This window comes from Rattus norvegicus, chromosome 9 (genome assembly GCF_021556685.1).
Source record: "Rattus norvegicus strain SHRSP/BbbUtx chromosome 9, alternate assembly SHRSP_T2T, whole genome shotgun sequence".
NCBI classification, from domain to species: Eukaryota; Metazoa; Chordata; class Mammalia; order Rodentia; family Muridae; genus Rattus; species Rattus norvegicus.
Window position 1 is genome coordinate 107797854 of NC_141542.1, and position 21888 is coordinate 107819741.

General features: G+C 46.9%; 1 protein-coding gene across 44 annotated transcripts in view; it reads right to left on the reverse strand.

Annotated features, from left to right (window-relative positions):
* Positions 1-21888, reverse strand: part of Hdac4 (histone deacetylase 4) — a 246647-nt gene that overhangs the window by 159747 nt on the left and 65012 nt on the right.

The window sequence follows — 21888 nt, forward strand, 5'->3', positions numbered from 1 at the left end:
CCAGAGGCTGCAAAGCTTGCGTAGATGAGCTGAGTAACCGCCAGAAGAGGTTACTAAATCTAGCAAACAGAATTGTCTACATGGCCACCCTAAGGATTCAACTGACTTGAAAACAATTTGTAAGAAAAAGAATTAAGGTAGAAAGGTACACTTTGCAGCAGCCATCAAAGAGAACTATCTAGGAATTTCGGCTTGTTTAATGCCCATCAGCTCATAGATGTCCTTCATCCATGTGACAACACATAGCTGGAAACCAGAGGAGAGAAGCAGTCAGAGACAGGAGAAGCCCATCAGACAGAAAAAGTCCCCCAGCCCCACCCCCCAGGTGAACCCAGAGCTTCAGTGGACTGAAGGTCCCTGCAGAGCCAAGAACATTCAAGTTCAAACTTAACGAATACTCTATGTTTGCAAAAGCAAAGCCAGGGTTTACTGTTTTCTTCAGGAAATTCTGGGCTCCTGAGGCTGGTACCTGACCAGGAGACCCTTACTGGACTGTGTGTGTGTTTAAAACAGGGGATCCCCGTTACTGGACATCATGTTGCAAACCCATACCTAATACATATACATTACTAAGAAGAGGGGTGGTTAAGTCTTGCTACTGTGTTTAAGTAAAAAGGCTGGGATGTTGGGTCTCTCAGACTCAACATCTGTCAAACACCAGAGTCCCCCTCTCCTAGGAGCAAGAAAGCCAAGCAAAGGGCAAGGTTCCAGCAGCCCCAGGAAGAGGTGCTTGAGAAAGAAGCCACAATCTAGGCTGTCTCACTGTGACTAATGCAAGCAGAGGTCTAAACATAGTGACACAGGGACTCTCTGATCTGCCTGAGGATGTTACTGAGTACAGTATGATTCTGTGTCTAACTACTGGTATCCTGGGCAGAAAGAGATCATGTTATGACCCATGTATAGGGTTCAGGCCACACTCTTTCCCCTGGTGGGACCCCCCACAGACATTTCAAATGAGGCCCAATGCTATATGTAGCACTCTGAAGCCCTGTCCCAAATGTGCAATGATGCCCATGGTCTATGGATGATGTGCACTTCCCTGGTCCTGTCCTTCAACTGCTGTGGAGGAGGAATACTGGCCCCTTACCATTCCAGAAACACTGTTTCAGGAAGCTAGCTAGGTGGGTCAGCGAAGGACCTGGGCCATGCTCTCCTAAGACACATGGTGGTTCTTTGTCAACCTTGAAAGGCACTAAGCATGAAAGATGATTATCTGGAGAGCAGCAATGTACCTTGTGAACACTACGGCAAGGCCAAAGTAAAGGCTGAAAAAAATGTCCCTTAAAGCATTTTCTGTCCCAAACCTCCTTCATGTGGAACTCCACACAGAAACAGATAAATACAAGCTGCTTCTGGGAAGTTCACTCACACACAAATTCGACATCCAGTGTTCTTGGTAAAATGACTAGCCATGCCCACTGCCCCTTCCAACAGGCCAAGCAGGGCAGACTCTACAACAGGAAATAAGGCAGCTATTCACCCACCTCTGGGCCTGAACACTGACACCTCATGAGATGGGCACTGGACACTCCTGATACCATGATCAATTGTGCTCCACATGAGGAAACACGTCAGAAGTGATCAGAATGTTACATTGAGTTCCAATGTCCCATGAGGATGGCCAGAGCTGGCTGGAACAGTACAGGATACAGAAGTCGGCTGCTCCATCAGCATCGGAGGGAGGGCTGACTACCAGCTGCTCCATCTGAGAAGCCTCAGGCAAGCGTCTGTCTCACCTCTGCCTTCCTCTGCTGATCCCACCTTACAGTGGCCTTGGTAACCTAGAGTCAGCTGCCGTTCTATCAGGTGACACACACTGAAAGCTGATCAAGTGGGTACTCCTGTACATCCCATAATAAGAGAAACCAACCTTACAAGATGTAAGTATATCTGTATGAAGCTGCCTCCAGCCACACAGAAAATCACAGCCAGAATAGCCCTGCTAGAAACTGTATTGTATCACCACTGAACAAGCACCTTCCCACTGCACTAGACTAGAACCTCTCCTAGTAGGAAGAAGATACTACCTACATACTGCCTACAACAAGGGCAGGGTGAATAGAACACGTTCATATAGCTGGAGAAGAACATGGCCACACTGGATACAAGGACTGGGCCCTGGGGGAAGAAGCCATAGACAATGGGTGTAACCAAAGCTAGAGCACGACTGCATGCATATGACAGAGGGAGAGGTTTCTGCCAGCAAGTACCAGCCTTGCTAGACCTTGGACCATAGTAGGGGCTGGAGAGAAATTTAGATGGGCAGAAGGGACTCAATAAATCACTTAATACAATGATGGGAACTTCTTCCCCTGGAAGTGTGGAAGTGTTTCTATCTCACAGGCACTCACCTGTGGAAACCGAGAACCTGCATTAAATACAGTTTCTGTCACATTGCTCAGCTTACCAACATCAAGAACTCATCCATGAGCTAGAAGCAAATAAGAAAACAACTATATAAAAAGAACTTTTAAGTTGTGTGGCCAGCACAGCTAAAAGTGATGAGCTCCAAACTGATGCCTTCTTTCAGACCAAGGGAAAAGGCAGAGGGCACCCAGCGGTGCAAGGGTTCAGGACACAGAGCTCCGGCACAGCCTCACTGGACTCTGTGTTCTCAGCAGCGTGCTAACAGCAGGCCCATAGGAGCAGCATTTGGAATCCCTGTCTGAAGACATATCCTGACCATACTACAGCTGCACAGTCCAACCAAGAGCCTAGGAACTCCACTTATAAGGGAGCTTGCAAGAGTGAAGGCATTAAGTCAAGCTAATTGTAGACACCCAGAGAATTAGAAGCAAATGGATATTTCTAGAACTTTGAAGGAACAACTTCATTGATATTTCACACGCAATCTTTCTCTGTATGTATATTTTGAGTAAGTACAAAGTTTGCTAAACACTTGAAAAGTTTAAGCAATGAAAAGAGATGCCAGAGCTGTCCACATTAATCACTGTAAGAATTAATCTTTCAAAACTAAGAAGGACAACTGATGAAGAGAAAAACAAAACAAAATAAAATGCCTCAGATGCTTTAAACCACAGATACCATATTATCAAGAAGGAAATTAATTGAATTGGAAAGCAGTTGTAAAAAACTGTCAACAAGAAAAGGAAAAAGTAAGGGAGAAACACAATGAGAAGCAAAGAATCTAGGAAAGCAAACAGGTAAAGAATGTGGGCAATGAAGCCATACTTGGAGAACCAGGGACTGGTGTGCTCAGAATTGACAGAGGACAAATTCAGAGAGAAGAAGGTGGTAAGAAGGGTATGTTAGAACAACACAGAGGGAAGGGCCAGTACGCTAGAAGAACTACAAGAAACTACGCCTCAGTAATCAATGACTGAATTCCAGGAGCAAAGGAGTCACAGACATACATTACACAGGTTGCCTGTGGAAGGAGGGGCACCGTGCTGACACAAAGCCACTCACGTGCAAGGAGCTTGGAAGCCCAGAGAGGAGGAAGAATCTGCTACATGTATGAGGAGAGGAGAGCCATTTTGAAAGTTTGTAATGTAACAGTTCAAGAGAGAAGACGAACATTACATGTATAAGAATCAAAAACAAGACCTACAATTCCTAAAGCTCCTGCAGGCTCTTGACCCAGAAAGAAGGTATTCAAGAGAAAAGTTAAAGTTGCAGTAGGTGACAGGAAGTAATCTAGGAAACAAGTGACCAAGAGCTGCCTAGAGTCTGAGACCTAAGGACCCTACACAGCATCGAACACAGGAGTCCATTCACTTGGCAGGAACTTGGCAGAAAGCATATCTGTTGCAGGCAGCAGACCAGTGCAGATCCATCAGAAGCTTGCCTGGTATCTTTTCCAGGGCTAGGACCCCATCCTTACAACTCATTTGACCACCATGACTCTTCTGGGTACAACAGTTTGATCAGCAGGCTCCTAGTTTCTGATAACCTTGACAATGTTGAGGAGTCCCCCAGACATAATGTTGAATGTACTAGATGTAGTATTTGTCTGGTGTCCTATGATAGGTACAGGAGTGTACGGTTTAGAGCAAATCCACCGAGGGTAAGTAAGTGTCGAATCCTTCCATCATATCAAAGACTGTGTACCCTCAACATGACTGCCGAGAAAACTCAGAAAGGAAATGAAACGTCACACAATACCTGCTGTACACACTTCATGCAACATTCTAGGGGCAAGGACAGATTACAGAAAAAGCAAGGCTAAAGAGTCATCAAAGGATCCCAGGCATACAGCCAAGAGGAGGTAGGAAGGAGCTGGCTAGAAGAACCTAAGGAGGCGGAGCAGTGGTGCCCAACACTCAGGGCAGCCTGTGTCTTTAATCCACTCAGGACGTAGAGGCAGGCAAATCTCTCTAAGTTTGAGGCCAGCCAGGTCTATAGACCAAGTTCCAGGCTAGCCAGGACCTTGGAGAAAGAGGTGGGCAAGAGATCAGCGGAGTCTAAAGTTGATCTTTTGATTCAAAAGTTGAAATAAGTGATATTAAAAATAAAACAAGGGGCTGGGGATTTAGCTCAGTGGTAGAGCGCTTACCTAGGAAGCGCAAGGCCCTGGGTTCGGTCCCCAGCTCCGAAAAAAAGAACCAAAAAAAAAATAAATAAATAAATAAAACAAGGCATAACTACAGACTCAGAGATGTTTAAATATATGGTTATACCATGCACAGTTGATGACAGTGAAATTTAAATAAAATAGACAAACTCTTACAAGGTTATTCTATAAGAGTCCAAGTCATGGACATGGTTGCATATGCCTAAAGCCTAGCACAAGAGGGAGGGTGGCAGAGTTAAGGCCACCTCCTGAGACTCAGAGGGGGTGGGGTAAGGAGGGAGAGAAAGAATGAGAATATAATAAAGTCAGACTACTGGCAACCATTAAAAGTGCTGGGAAACTAAAAACTCCAACCACCAAGAACACAGGACCACAAAGGCTTAGAGTCTCAAAACATTTGATAAGTAATTCTAATATTAAACTCTTGAAAAGTATTTTAAAAGTCGACATCCCAAAGGGAGATTCAGCAACAGAATTAAGATCCCCAAAAAATACAAATTAATGCAGCCCAGCAGACGGGTGGAATCATCCTCAACTGAGAGTCTGCAGCAAGAAGTCAGCTCTGATCACCACGGCAACAGATGCAGTAAGGATGCTGAGCATCAGGAACTTAACCTACGTGGAGCTTGCTACACCGTGTTTTTGAAACAGGGTTTCACGTAGCCAGGATGGCCTCAAAGTGGGCCTTGAACTCCTGATCCTGCTGCCTCCATCTCCAGTGTGCTGGGATTACATGTGGGTTTCATAACCCTCAGCTCAACTACTCACACGGCCAAGAAACCAGAGGAAATCTCGTCTCTGTCCCTGTAGAACTTCCTAGAACTCCTTCCTGCCCACGCCACAAGACTGGAAAATGCATCTAAAACTAGAAAAAAGAAAAACTACCCCCTCTACAGTTAATGCTCTTTGTCTAAGAAACACTGTGATTAGACACACACACACACACACACACACACACACACACACACACACACACAGAGAGAGATAACACACTTACACACACACACACAAAGAAAGACCCATTTATAATAAATGTACACATGCTAATCTTAAAAAGGAAAAAAAAAACCCTTAATTTTAAAGAAAGGTACCCAGGCCAGAAAACGGCATGATCAGTAAATGAAGTGCCTGCTTTGAAGGCATGAGAATCTATGTTTAGACTCCTGGACCAGTTGCACACATCTGTAATCCAGCACTGGCAAGGCAGTAGGAGACCAGTGGGCTCAGTGGAGCTCAGTGGCCAGCCAGCCTAGACAAACTGGTGAGCTCCAGGTTCAGTAAGAGACCCTATCTCAAAAAATAATCAGAAAGGAACTGAAGAAGATACCTTTGACCTCTGAACGCACTCATGCACACACCTGCACACACATGTGTATATACCTAGAAGAATACACACCACACTACATACTAAATTTTAAGTTTTTATTAAAAAAGGATAATTTTAACAGAAAAAGTAGCTACAATTTACAAATGAGTAAAATCAATATAAGATCTTTATAGGGGAAAAAAAGGATAAAAATCAACTGAAAGACATTATAGAAATACAAAGTCCTGAATCCAATCTGAAGGACGCAGGGTGTGGGTGGTAAACACAAAAGACATGACAATGAGGTAGAGGAGACAGCCTCCAAACATGGTCACTTGAGTTCAGTTCCCCAAATCCACAAGTGACTGAGGGTTTCTTCTTACAGAAACATGTACCCTGTGGCATACCACATACTTACACACATAAGCAAACAGCAAACCCATTAATACAAAAAGATACAAGAGACCTGACAACAAACCAGACAAGAAAATACTGTAAAAATGTCAGTTCTCCACCAAGTGAGTCCATATATTCAATCAATTTCAGCAAAGACTTTGAAGGAACTTGCTCTCGGCGATGTCACCACTAAAGAGGAGTTGGTGTGGTGAGAGTGGTAACAGGAAAGAGCCCCTAAGAGGCCAGAGCCCATGCCAAGGAGCCTATGAACGGGACAAGTGCTCCCTGAGATCAAGACAGGCACACTGTGAATGACCAAAGCCAGGCACTAACAGCATGACCCTGACAAATGACAAGCTGACAGTGCAGCTGCTCAGAAGAGGGACAAGAGCTCCTTCACCAAGGCTACACGGAAAGGGAAACAGAGCCAATCCCTGCTCCAAAGACTCACTCCGGTGAAGACAGAACTTCCAATGCTCGGGAGAATGGAGGGCTGGCAATCTCTATGGCCTAGGCAGAAGCTTCTCTGCTATTTTGTTTCTTAATAAAATATAAAAGATAAACCACCAAAGGAAAAATGTTAGTTTTGGCTTGGCCAAGGTGCAATTTAAGAAGCATTTTTGTATATAATCTTTCTTGTACTAAATTATGTCTCTAAAAACGTTTGACAGTAACCAGAAAAAAAATCACTCTTTAATTGAAATCTAAGAATATACTAATACTTTTTATTAAATGTTATTTCTTTTCCAAATATGAGCTATCATTTCCTGTATTATTACTCTTACATAGTCTCATGCTCAGTTAAATCCTTGCATGGGGAAGAGAACCATTCCCAAAATGTTGACCATGGGGACAGCCAGTACCAATGACACAGGGACTCCATAAACCAAGGCACATCTATTTTCATTGCTGAAGGACATTTCTTTCTGTGTATACCAAGAGGAGGAGGAAACTCTGAGACCCTTTATTGTCACCAACAGAGTTTTGGACAGACAAGACATTCTAAGGCCCATCAATTACAAATTAAGGTTCTCACTTGTAAAATTTTATACAACATGATTGGCAGAATAAATAAACCTGACAGCAAGAAGGCTAAAAGGAAACAGCTGCTCAGAAGTGGGTGCCCACCCCACTTCATCATGTATGTCCCACAGGATGACTGCATGTCCCTGGACAACTCTCAAATAGAAGCCTAGACTACTAACAAAGGACACATCGGCACACACTTCCCTGAGCCTTGTGCAATGGAACACACGGACCACCAACACAAGGACCTGGGAGTTTTGTGAGAAAGCCAAGAACCAAAGCAGGGAATGGACTTGCAAGTCATCCTGGCCTGCCATGACTGGCCCAGGCTGCCCAGGCCAAGCGTGAGCTTCCAGGGCCAGCTGCAGGGCCAAGGTCTGCCTTGCTGGCCAACAAGACAAGCCGCAACAGCTGTGACACCAACGGGCACACTGAAAATAGAAGGGTATTTGTTTGCATCTCCTCTGATAAAGACCTGGGTGGGGGTGGGCCACTGAGAAGACAGGAGCAGTCAGGAATGAGATTTTAAGAAAGTTAAATAAAGTCTTGTGCAGTATTGTCTGCCTACAATCCCAATGGGTTCAAAGTTCAAGGCCAGCCTGCACAACAGCATGAAACCTGTCTAAGAATACAAAGAAACATGGTCAGCTCATCCCCTAAGGAGAGACTAGGGAGCTGGGTGGCTCTGGAAACAGGCACATACTGCCCTTCCTGAACTTGGGCTGTGTGGGTGCCAGTGTGCAGTAAGTACCCCATGGGAGAGTCCACAGCCAGCCCGCTGCCAGGGCCTCGAGTACAAAAGCAGATTTAGAAGACAGCATACAATCAACACAGCCACACCATCTTCCTAATTTCGGGTAATCTCTGCTTCAGCCCTTTTTGGCAGTGAGTGGGTGTACTGGGGCCATCTGTGGGTGCTCTTCATCTGGTTACTCTACGGCCCCAGTGTGAAGATGCCAAGGAAGATCATAGATGGCCACTAGCACCTTCTAGAAAGGATGAGGTTCAAAGGAGTTAGTAGGCCCTCCCAGAAGAAGGGATGCTTGTTCTCAAGAGTTCACTGCTACTCATCAGGTTCTTGTCTGCTGCCCGGCAGCAGATCAGGGTAGGACACTGCTACTGGGGATACAGTCTGGCTAGGGGTGGGAGGGACTGGAACTTCATGTCTCTGAAGAAAGTGGGGACACAGAGACAGATATGGCCCCTGGTGGATGGGAGCCTGCGTACAGTATAAGAATGTCAACAGTTCAGGTGACACTATGCACTGCCTCTCTAGGAGCACCAAGTTCTGTCTTTGGCATGGTCCACAGACAGTGAGGTCCGTTCATCCAGTCCTGGCCCAAAAGGAAACAGAGTTCTCTGGCTCAGTGCTCTGGGGTGAGAACACAACCCCCAGCCAGCATTTGTTGTTTGCTGGATGTGTGACGCAAAGGCTTTTGAGAGCTTCTGAGAGAGAATAGCAATCCCATAAACACAGGCGTCCTTGAGGCAGAGGCCAAGAGAATAATCCAAGAATCTGATGGGCTGGGGGCAGTGACCCAGATGCACTGCAAGAGCCTTGTACCACAGAGGATAGGCACAGAGCTTGGAAACAGAGAGCTACCAAACTTTATTTAAAATCATCTATCTTCCAAAAAGCAAACCAAGACCTATCTGTGGACTGAAACAAGGTAATGGGTGCAAACAGGTCCAGTGTCCAGGGTCCACAGGCACGCCATTGAACCAGAGAAAGAAATTTTTATTTCTCTCTCTCTCTCTCTCTCTCTCTCTCTCTCTCTCTCTCTCTCTCTCTCTCTTCTTTTAAAGGAGGAAGGCAAAATGGAAGACAGTGAGGCCATCTTTCAAAGACTTATAACTGCTTTAAAAAAAAAAAAAAACATGTGGGAAAAGGTACCCAATAACACCCACAGACAAGCCCTATTCCAGCTCTCTGGCAGGCACAAAGTCAGTAACTTTAAATTATCATATACACAATAAACAGTAAACCCCATGAGATGCAGCCTTACTTTCAAGAACATACAACCAAACAACCCTACAGAAATATACTGGGAACGGCTACTAGCCTGGGGGTTGAAGGCAGCCCAGAGCCTCCAATCCCACCCCCAACAGAGGCTCAAGAAGGGACTGAGGTCTGTGGAATTTGGATTCCTTGAAATAACAGAGGTCAGCTGACTTTTGAACTTCAGGGCTCCCAGGATTTTGATTCAGTAGCTGTCTTCAGAATGCTGGAGAGTCCCTTCCCTGAAGTTTATTTAGCTAAGACCTGATCCTTTCCCAATGTTAATGAAGAATTTTAAGCATCTTGCAGAAAACTCACTTTTGGAAATAAGGTGCCTAGCCCAAAGACCAATAAACATGGCCCGGTGGAGCCCAAGAAGTGAAGACACTAGGTGGGGCGCCAGACAAGCACAAAGGCTGGATCCTGGCTACCTAAGGGACTGAGGAGCAGGAAGAGCTCAGAGGCCTTCTGGCCTTGAAGCTGCTGCCCAGGTTGTTCTATTTTTCTTCTCTTTGCATCCACTCAAATCCTACACTAAGACACTGGTCTGTGCTCCATGAACACAGCATACGTACCCTGAAAAGTCTAAGTGGTTGGCTTGAAAACCCCAGAAGCAGCAAACCTGCCCTCCTTCCTTCCTGGTGAAGCCTTTCCTGGTGGAAACCAAGGCAGTGGGTATTCACTAAGCACCTGCTGGAGGTAAACACTGAGAGAAACTTCAAATGCCCTAAGGAAAAAAAAATAGCAAATCATCCACAGAAACGTCTACTGAGGGAGCCCTCATCACCTGCCTGTCTGCTAATCATCCTGCAGAAGCAGCTAATTCTCAAATAAAACAACACACTTTGGCATGCACGCCAAGTACAGTAGGTCGGGTCACACTGATGTCCAAATACAAGTACCCGTCACATTATTACCCAAGAGGACACAGAGAAGCAACTTCACCACACGGGACCTCCCCCTTCAGATGAAAGTGACACTTCAAGCCAGAGAACCTGGAGAGAGGAGTGACATGAGGTCCACCTCATCATGATAGGGGTATGGGTGATGTCAGTTTTTGGAAGAACAACTTCCAAAAGAGGACACATAAGCAATCCTATCCACCCTATGGGCAGAGTTGTCTGGAAACGGGGACAGGATGACAGCAATCATGATACTACTTAGCTACCAGGGCAGTTAGGAGGTGGCCATGGGGAGAGGAGGAGGGGGAGGGGGAGGGGGGAGAAGGGGAAGAGGAGGAGGAGGAGGAGGAGGAGGAGGAAGAGGAAGAGGAAGAGGAGGAGGAGGAGGAGGAGGAGGAGGAGGAGGAGGAGGAGGAAGAGGGCAGAGGCAGGAATGAGTGCTGAGGGTAGAGAAGAGCAAGCAGCCTGTGGCAGGCATGCTTCATGTGGCATGGAACAATGATGAAGCACACAGGCTGGTCCAGGTTGGACAGAAAGCTAAGCCAGGCCCTTGGTGAAGGAAGCACAGGGTTTCTTTCTACACCTTCATGGTTGCTTGGGATTTGTTTTACCCTGGTTTTGGGGGTGGAGTCCAAGGCTTTGAGGCTAAAGGGCAAGCATTCCACCACGGAGAGGCATCTCCAGCCATTTTGGGGCAAGGGAAGGTAGGATAAATGTGGGTGGAGACAGGGCCATGGGACCCAATCCAGTCACTATCTATTAGTGCTCACAGGTATGAGCACGTCCAGCTTTCTTCACAGGTTTTTATTCTTTGTAAAATGAGCACATCCTGCTTTGTAAACAAGCATGACTACCCATGGTCATGGGCTCTGAACCAGCTCACTGTCAGTTCATTATTTGTTACCCAGCTCCTGCCTCTTCAAGGGTTTCCGTCCTGTGTGTGTCCAGTCTGAGCTTCACTTTGCTTCTGAAATAAAATGTCTCCACCAAGACCAATGACGAAATCACTACAGGACTGATTCTCTGTTCCAACAGGCTAGTGAAGTCCTCCAAGCCACCATCTCTCAAACCGTCCATTCCCTAGAACCCTTGATACCAGCAGACCAGCATTCCATGAACAGGATCTCTGGCATGCAACTGTGGCTCCCACTTCCCAAGGTAGGAGATAACAGCTGTAGCCAACAAGTAGGAAGGCCAACTATGATAGTCCAGTGCGCACGAGAAAAGCCCAAGAGACAGGAGAAATGCATCATCCCATTTTATAGATGAGCAACACTGTGCCTCAGAGATACAAGGTCTACTATCAAGAGACAGGCAGGCCTCCAAGCAGAATCTATGCAGACAGACTAGCAACAGGACCTATACTATCAAAAGAGTGAAATTTTACCAAACACCAAAACATGTGCAAGCACACACACGAGTAACACATTCACTTTAGTATCAAGGCAGTGGGTGCTGGTAACAGTCCCAGAGTTCAGTGTCCTCACCCTGCCCCCGTGCCTCCCTTTTCTTAGATGCAGACAGCTAGCTGCATGCCAATGCTTAGTTTTAAAGGTCACTCCATAACATTTCCTGTTTCAGGGCCACTATAGATCAGGGTCACAAGGCTGGCTGGCATTTAAAAGAATCTGCACTGTTTTGTTTTCTGCTTTTTAAGGACTACACGTTCATCTTATTATCACTTCTGCTCTTTTTCCTTGAAGATAAATCATTGAACTGAGGCCCAAAGGTGCTTACGGACAGGGATGGACAGAGTGCTGCTTGTTCTCCATCCCAGGCTCTGACGCCAAGTGTCTGAGAGGCCTAAGGCATGGCTTTAGCCTCTGCCCAGGAAACCTGGGTGGCAGGTTAATTTGCTCAGCACAGGCTGGTGATCACGCTCACTTACTAGGCCGGTCTGAGGCACAGTCTTAGAACTACTGTCTCTAATTCCTTGGCATTCATTATTTCATGATTTCTGCCAAAGACATGAGCAGACATAGCAATGGCTTCCAAAAGATGTTCCCTGGCTATAGGAGAAAATAACACAGTTTCATTCCTGTTAATTTTTATATAAAGAACAAACAAGAATGACACATTATACAAATAAGGGCTGCCCTATGTCCTTTCTTGGTATCAGTCAGGGTTGCGTGGAGGGTCACAAGTGTGGTAGCTACCCTCTAGCCCCACTGGGCTATTCTATGAAGCTCTGATGGAATCAGAAACTAGAAAGGGACAATGGAAGTACACTCAAGACCCAACATCTCCCATGAGCACCAGGCACAGGAGCGTCTGCAGCCTTTTCTGATTATTACTTGAAAAGAGCCCACCTTGCTTGTGAGTCAGTGATATGCCACTCAACTAATTACCTGGGAACACAACCTAGATTTCTTATGTCCAGGCCTAAGGTCACTAAGAGGGGGAGGGGTGTGCATAGCTCAAGTCTAGACTCTGTAGCTCAGGCACCATGTGTCCTAGGGTCACTAAGAGGGGGAGGGGTGTGCACAGCTCAAGTCTAGACTCTGTAGCTCAGGCACCATGTGTCCTAGGGTCACTAAGAGGGGGAGGGGTGTGCACAGCTCAAGTCTAGACTCTGTAGCTCAGGCACCATGTGTCCTAGGGTCACTAAGAGGGGGAGGGGTGTGCACAGCTCAAGTCTAGACTCTGTAGCTCAGGCACCATGTGTCCTAGGGCACTGTGAAACCTTGCTGGGCTAAGATGTCCTTAAGGACGAAGACTGGCCTTGATGGGTAAACACAAGCAGACTACACCACCATGTGATAGGTGGGTCTCCTTAGCTCTGTTCACTGCTAACAAGTAGTGTGAATGGTGGCCACACTAGCAGCACCCCAAGTGTCAAACATCAACCCATCACTGAATTATGGTCCTAGCTTAAAAAGGCTCCCTAGACCTTCTAGGAGCCTGCACCATCAACCTCCCTTGCACAGGCTTATCAGGCACAGGATAGTAAAACACAGAGGACCACAAACACAAAAAGGAAATCTTAGAAAGACTGATAGAAAACAGGAACCTAGAAGTAAAGCTTCTAGACACAGAGGCAAGTGGTGTTCTTCAAATTGATCAAAGCACTGAGTCCATGCTACAAATCCTCAGTTCTATCAGATCACACTGCAACACGGAGGCACATGTTACCATTGTCTCAGGCACACAAGGCCATGTTGTGGGACATGGACACTAACTTCAAGGCAGCATTCTACCTGAAATCAGTCACTTGCGTATTCTTTTGCCTGTTGCACACAACAGAGATGTTAGGGACTGAGACAGAAACAACCCCACCACCACCACCAAAAAGCAAGCCTACTTATGGAACATTCAGGAACAAAACAGGAATGCCTGGGTATCCCTAGAGCAGACAGAGCCAGACTGAATCTAGGCTTCATATCCAACTGGGCCAGACCCCTTGACAAGGCATGGCTTATTAGAGGATGTCAGACTCCTGGGCATCGCAGGGCTTAAAACACAGGCAGAGAGCAACCCCGCTACACACTGGAACCTTTGCACCTCCAGGAAGGCCTGGGACAAGCTGTACCAACCCTGTAGCCTTCTAGAGTCCCAGCAGTCCCAGCACTCCTAGTTGTCACAAATATCACCATCTCTTGACAGAGGCTAAGTGTACCTTGGGGGATTCCTTACAAAGTCTTTGCAACCCCTCAGAGGTCATCACCTCTGCAACCTCATTTCAGGCTCTACACAGGTAAAAAAAAGCTCCTGTGTCTGGGACCCACAGTGTAGAACTCATCCACATCCCCTGTGGCCTACACTAGAATGGCACTGACACTGATAAAAGCTTTAAGGATAAGCATCACTCAGAGACCTGGCTGTGCTTTACAGTACACAGCAATTTCCTTTAAAATGGACACAGGGAAGCGTCCCCTGCTCCTACCATGCCTCTTGCTTCAGATCCTGATACCATGAGGCTTCTCCTCGGTCAACATAACACCAAAGTGGAGGGCCTCCCTGTATTACAGGCCTTCATTTATAAGGCTTTTCCTTGTGAAAAGCTGCTGCAGAAAGACAAGTGCCAGGCAAAGGCACCTCAGTGCAGGCACACTTTGGGATGCTTAATACAAATAGTATGAAGTCAATGATGTTAACCTCACACTCAACAGAGTACTCAAATGATCCAACACCTCTCCTGACCATACATTCAACGTGTGACATCACAAGGAGGAAACAGGTACTGCAGATGCATAGCTGACACGTAGTGGTTTATATTAATACTTAATAGGTCAGTAGCTGAGATCTATCTCCTTAGGGGCCAAGGCTTAACAGTATCCACATACAAAAGAGCATGACTTGGTAGAAAAGACCATTTAGGTGGGTCCCATCTTCTGCCGACTCTGCTGACTTCCATACACCACACCAAGCCTAGCCAGGTTACTCACTTCAGGGCCAGTTTCCTGTCCTGGTCTGCCATGAGAAATGAGTGGGTCCACCACACTAGTCCAGGCATTGAGACACAGGCTGATGGCCGGCAAAGACGGGAGATCCAGCAGATGAGGAGAAAGCAAAGACTAGGGAGAGGCAGGTGAGAACAAGGAACAAAGTGAGAGGAGTGTGCTGTGCGGCCTCCTCTGAAGCCCACCTAGAAACTCTACCTGCTCTATATTGTCTCAGTGATCTTTCAGAACAGTGAGCATGTGCTATGCTTGGGCTGTTATTCATAAGGCCCTAAGAAGGGTCTCAGAACCCATGATGACCACAAGTGACCCAGGATCATTGTTCTCACCCCATCTGGGAATTTCAAATGGATGAAGACCCTTACACTCAAAGAAGCACACGAAGAACCTGCCAACTCTAGCCCTGGCTGCCCCACAGCAGCTCTGTGGGCAGCCACTAGCCACAGATGGCTAAATGAACCGAACTCAGTTCTACAGTCACATTAGCCTCCCTTGAAAAGCTCAGCAGACCCCTAGCTAGAGGCTTCCTCATGGATAGCACAGTTATAATCACAACATATTCTACAAAGTCCCAGGCTGGAGAACCAAGAGGCTTCTGCTTTTATAAAGTTGTCTTTATCTCCCAGGCCCTGTTCTTACTTCAGGTGAGTAAGAAAAATATTCCCAGCTGTCCTTGACTCTGTTCCCCAAACGGAGTGAAGCTGGGTAGTCTTCCTGTGGACCATGAAACAGAAGTGGAAACGGCCACCACAGAAAGTGTGCACCTCCAACTCCCATCTCCCCATGAGCACAAGAACAAAGGGCCCAATTTCCCCAGCCTGCTCTTGGCTTCCTTTCCCTTCTTGCGAACAGACCTGTTGCAGGCCTATAGGAAGCAGCCAACAACACTTTTCCCCCTAAATGTGTATGCATGCATGCATGTGTATAACCAGTGTCACAGACACATGTAGAGAACAGAGGACAGCCATGTATGTACATAACTAGTGTCACAGACACATGTAGAGAACAGAGGACAGCCATGTATGTGTATAACTAGTGTCACAGACACATGTAGAGAACAGAGGACAGCCATGTATGTGTATAACTAGTGTCACAGACACATGTAGAGAACAGAGGACAGCCATGTATGTGTATAACTAGTGTCACAGACACATGTAGAGAACAGAGGACAGCCATGTATGTGTATAACTAGTGTCACAGACACATGCAGAGAACAGAGGACAGCCATGTATGTGTATAACTAGTGTCACAGACACATGTAGAGAACAGAGGACAGCCATGTATGTGTATAACTAGTGTCACAGACACATGTAGAGAACAGAGGACAGCCATGTATGTGTATAACTAGTGTCACAGACACATGTAGAGAACAGAGGACAGCCATGTATGTGTATAACTAGTGTCACAGACACATGTAGAGAACAGAGGACAGCTTTCAGGAGTTAGTTGTCTCCTTCCACTGCGTGAGCCCAGAAGACTAAACTCAGGCAAGTCAGGCTTGGTGGCAAGTACCTCTGCCCCAGAGCCACCTCACTAGTGTAGAAGTCCGTTCCTCTCATCATGTGCACTTGCCCCTTCCTTGGGAAGAAAAGTTCAGTTTCCTTTTTGACCTACCCCATCTGAGAAGATGCATCCCTTACCCTCTTCTGGGCTCCAGAAAAGAATACCCAGTCCTCAGGGCCTATCTTCCAGGTTTGCTGTTGGGAACTAAGGCCTGTGTGCAGTGCCTTGTGAGACAGGAAGCAGCCACGTCTCAGAGCTCAGGCTCCCTGGTCCAAGTACCTGCTGCAGGCCCCTCTGGGGAGGGGCAACTCTCCTCAGCCCAAGTCTTTTTTTTTTTTTTTTATTAACTTGAGTATTTCTTATATACATCTCGAGTGTTATTCCCTTTCCCGATTTCCGGGCAAACATCCCTCACCCCCCTCCCCTCCCGCATGGGTGTTCCCCTCCCCATCCTCCCCCCATTGCCGCCCTCCCCCCCACAGTCTAGTTCACTGGGGGTTCAGTCTTAGCAGGACCCAGGGCTTCCCCTTCCACTGGTGCTCTTACTAGGATATTCATTGCTACCTATGAGGTCAGAGTCCAGGGTCACTCCATGTATAGTCTTTAGGTAGTGGCTTAGTCCCTGGAAGCTCTGGTTGCTTGGCATTGTTGTACATATGGGGTCTCGAGCCCCTTCAAGCTCTTCCAGTTCTTTCTCTGATTCCTTCAACGGGGGTCCTATTCTCAGTTCAGTGGTTTGCTGCTGGCATTCGCCTCTGTATTTGCTGTATTCTGGCTGTGTCTCTCAGGAGCGATCTACATCCGGCTCCTGTCGGCCTGCACTTCTTTGCTTCATCCATCTTGTCTAATTGGATGACTGTATATGTATGGGCCACATGTGGGTCAGGCTCTGAATGGGTGTTCCTTCAGTCTCTGTTTTAATCTTTGCCTCTCTCTTCCCTGCCAAGGGTATTCTTGTTCCCCTTTTAAAGAATGAGTGAAGCATTCACATTTTGATCATCCGTCTTGAGTTTCATTTGTTCTAGGCATCTAGGGTAATTCAAGCATTTGGGCTAATAGCCACTTATCAATGAGTGCATATCATGTGTGTTTTTCTGTGATTGGGTTACCTCACTCAGGATGATATTTTCCAGTTCCAACCATTTGCCTACGAATTTCATAAAGTCATTGTTTTTGATAGCTGAGTAATATTCCATTGTGTAAATGTACCACATTTTCTGTATCCATTCCTCTGTTGAAGGGCATCTGGGTTCTTTCCAGCTTCTGGCTATTATAAATAAGTCAGCCCAAGTCTTGATGTGTCAAGTGTCTCACACAGCAGCTGCCACCATCAGAGGATGAAAATCTTCCTTACCACAGGGACTGTTCCTACTCCAGGGAGGCATACAACAACTAACATACCATTACCTACCTGCCACAGAGAGCCATGAGCCTGGGACAAGAACACCAGCTGAATTAAGTCAGGCTTTCACAAAGTTGCTCTATTCCTGATACTACTTTGTTTGGCTTTTCATCTAAGTTGGCCCTGAATTCAGTGATCTTCCTGCTTCAGCCTCCCAAGTACCGACTTGTTTCTTTGTGAAGCAAGACAAGACAGGTATCTTCAGGGGGTGCCATGCTCCTGGGTGTGGTTACTGGACATCCATCAGAAGCCCTACAAGACTACTGGTATCAAGGAGGACGTGTCTAACCAAACCTCCTGAGGCCACCAACCCTCCTAGGCCTTCAAGATATTCACTGAGCAGTCAAGAGTAATGCCCTAGCCAAAAATAACCACCACTGATGCCAAATCAGCCAGAAAACACTCCCAACTTCAGCCTCTCTTCATACCTCTTGGATCCTGAGGCTGGAACCAAGAACTGCACTCTGCTTGGACAAGAGTTTGCCCAAAGAGAGCGTGTGACAGACTTGCAGTGGTCAAAACCTAGACCAGAGTCAGCCAAAAGAAGCAGCAGAGGTTTCTATGGAAGTTTGAACAAGCTCACTTCAAAGTCAAGAGCAAAGCAAAATTAGCAGCAACCTCATCTGGCTTCTCAAATCACAGTGACTAATTAATCTTCCTATGCCAATCCTAAGGTATGCCAAGCGAGGAAAGAACAGCAGAGCCAGATGTGGACAGAAGCAGCTTCTCCCACAAAGGAGGAGAATCCAGGAGGTAGTTTGTCCAGTGCCCCACACTTCTCAGCCGGTCTTTCCGTCTTTCCAGCTACAAAGCAGAAGAAATCAAGTAACTTGTGACAGTGTGCAGAGAAGGCCCTGCCCCAAAGACTAGCTTCCAGGTCCTCATATCAAACCTGTTTGAGGTCCTGCCTCTAAAACCACACTTGAAAGACCAGCAGGTACTCTAGAATTGAACTGTGCCTGCAACTCCAGCCTCCTATCTACATCAGTGGACCCCCAACCAGTAATTTAGCCTCATGTATAAAACAAGGACAGAAAAGTCAAGACAAGCCCTCAGCTAAGATGCTGCCTTTGTATGTGCATGTGCATGTGTGTGTGCATGTGCATGTGTGTATCACACAGGAGCAAAACCTGTTGCTGATATTTTCATTCCCTACTTCAAGGACTAAATAAGATAAGCCCTGACTACGGGAGCACATTACAAGTATGAAATGACCCCAGGTGGTGGTATAGTGACACTTGAATTATTAATCTGAAGCGGCAGATGAACAGTGTGGGTCCTACTTAACCCTGAACAGCTATGAGGACTGTAGGTAGAATTCAGCATACCCACGCCATCCTGCAAACTCAGCAGGCAAAACACACTTGTTTAGTTCTTGTTATTCTTCAAAAGACATTCTGTTTTCCAGGGACCTGGGACTACCAGCAAACTACACAGATGGCAGGGCCACTTTGCCAGCGTCCTGGGGTTAGAAGCCTTCAATCAAGCTGTCACTCCAGTGCCATTAAAATGCAGAGGGAAAATGGTCTCCGTGACAGAGACTAGCAACAAAACACAGATACCTATTGTTCAGGAGGAACAGGGCTCTATCTGGTGATTTTCTAAAGTTAACAAAACCATATTCAGAGGAACATATGAAAAAACCCCTTGGAGCCTAAGACCTCCTTAGTGACACACACAGCTCAGTCAAGAACACATGCTGAGGCCCCTCCAATTCAACCTCAAGGCCCAGGTCAAGCAGGTGAGGCTGTGCTTTCCTGTAGGCAGCCATCACCATCTTGGCAGCTCTTACCCTTGGTGGTAGTCTGCAGATCTGTGTGAGCGCTGGTCCTGCTTGGAAACCTCGCTGTCACACATCCAGGACAAGGGAATGGGGCACTCCTTAGTGCTTCATCCCTGATAGCTTTCCTGGGCCTGCTGTGGAGCTACATGACTTAGGGCCTCCTTTACTGGGGAATCTGTGCCCTCTCTGGGGCTAACAATGTCCTCTGAGTGGATAAACTCCACACTGGAGGCAACATGTTCCTACTTTTGCCCCTTTCTTTATGAATCCTCCTTGCTAGAACACAAGGAAGAAGGGCTTTCCAACTTTCTATCCTAATTTTGATACATTATAAAATCTTCTGACTTTCATCAAAGAATATTAGAACAATGCTGCGAGTTTCTAGATTTAGGGACAGAGTAAGAGCTGAGTTTGGTTTTTCATTTCAATTGTGGATGTGCGGCTTAGTTTGAATTCAATCATGAACTTACTTCCAGCCAGTGTAGGCAGCAAGCAATGAACTTTGTACTTTAAATACTACACACACATGGTACGCGCGTGCCCATACCAAATACATTTACCACTCCTACCCCACCATGTATGGGAACCAGACTTCCTTCCCTCTCCCTCACTGGTCAAGGTGTTAACAGGGAAACAGGGAGCCTTTCATGCAAATGATTGGAGGTCACAGTGGAAGTCCTCAGTGTCCTGGACAGCTTAGCTTAGCACACAGGAAGTGTTTGTGTAAGCTAGTATCTAATGACTGGCCACAGGCTGTCTTGCTACTACACACTGATGACAGGTCTACGCTCAGGGCTCCAATCTGTTAAATTAGGAAGACAGACAAGGCTTCCTATTCGGAAGCCCAGAAGGTGGCAGGCAAGCCGAAGCCAGGCTCAGAAGTCAGAGACCACAACTGTCCTGATGAGCCCTCAGGATACCTGCCCAGGCTCTCTCACCAAGACGCTATCACCTAGTGCCAGCCAGGTACCAGCCGCATAGATACTTCACTCAGGCCAAGCCAACCTGTTCTCAGTCTCAGCCCAACCACTCCATCCTTCATGACTGTGACATAAACCAAAAGCTGGAGAAGATGCTCTTCACCAGGCCTGTGGCTTCTGTTCCATGTCAGGACCCCATGTGCCCAACAGGTCCTGACAAGCCCTCTGACACAGAGGGGCCTGGCCCTAAGCCCACTGGGCCCACTGGTGATAGAAGGACAAGAACTGCATGAGTCAGGTCAAAACTCAACCCTACTGTCCCATGTGACTACAAGGCTACCCACCTCATTTCCCACCTACCTCTGCACCAAGCCAAGCCAAGTTAATTCACAAAAAGAACTTTCTGGAAGAGACTGAAGAGTTGCAAGGAGTCATGCATCTACATTTTTCTGAGCCTATGGCAACGGGGGCAACAGGAAGTACAGGCTGCTAGCCATGGTAAGCAGCTCTGCCCTCTTTAACCATCCATCCTACAGCCTCAAGCATCCAGGGGGCCCAGATGGGTTTCTCAGATCTCACCTATCCCCTATTCCCTCTGTCTCTACATGTTCTATCTTGCAGACAGGAGGATCCAGAAACCCTTGTCCAGAAACCCTGACATGGCTCAATGCCTGGATCAGCAGAGGCCCAGCCAATATAGACTCCTGGGGCCCACACAGCTCTGAGGTCTGCCTGCCAATAACAGTAGATACCCTCTGACAAGTGGGAACTGTGCCGCTGCTCCTGGAACTATGGGCTACTTTAGAAACAAGAAGAGGGAAGAGACCAAATACCACAGGGTGACTGGCCCCCCATGTTTACCTGCCCAGACCTCTAACAACTCATATGATCTTAACTGACTTTCTGAGATTCAGAGGGCAGCTCCCACGGGAAAGGGGATTCTAGAAAAAGCCCTACTTGTTCAGACAACTTTCTGCCCATGATATTATACCACATTCTGTAAAATGTTGGGACATACCTTCCCCAGGTTCATATGAGCAAAACAGAATGGTTTTGCATTTTCTTTTCACAAGACATACTGGCTAGAAGCAGCCAACATAGATTGAAGAACAGTTGTACTAGATTCTACAGTGTACCCAGTATGTATCACAGTTTGTGTCAGAGGTCTCTTTTCTTCTGAACACACCACCCAGCAACCAACAGCCCACACCCTACCCTCAACTCTAGTCCTGAAGAGAATGACCACGCAGCAAGAAGCTGGGAGAAGCCTCAGACTGCCTAACATATGGCTCTGCATAGCTAGACACCAAATGTGAGGGTATGAGCAAGGCATTTGAATCTCTGAGCCTCACTTTCCTCGTCTGTGAAACAGGGTTTATAAAGGCACCATCTGATAGGTGTGTGTGTATGTGTGGGGTGTGGGGTGTGGGGTGTGGGGTGTGGGGTGTGTGTGTGTGTGTGTGTTAATGTTACAGAGGAAACTGTAATAACACATATAGCAAAACCTGGCATCCCTTGGAAGATGGCTGCAATCTTCAGAGCCAGCACAGCCAAGGGTCCCTTTCCACCTGCCTGAGCTCCCTGATGGTTGTGACACAGCACAGCTGACTGACTGGAGTGGCCTCTGGTGATAAACTCTCCTGACAGGAATTCAAATGTGGCCTGGAGAAGCAGCGAGTATTGAGTCAGTAAAAACACAGCCTTGTCCAGCTCG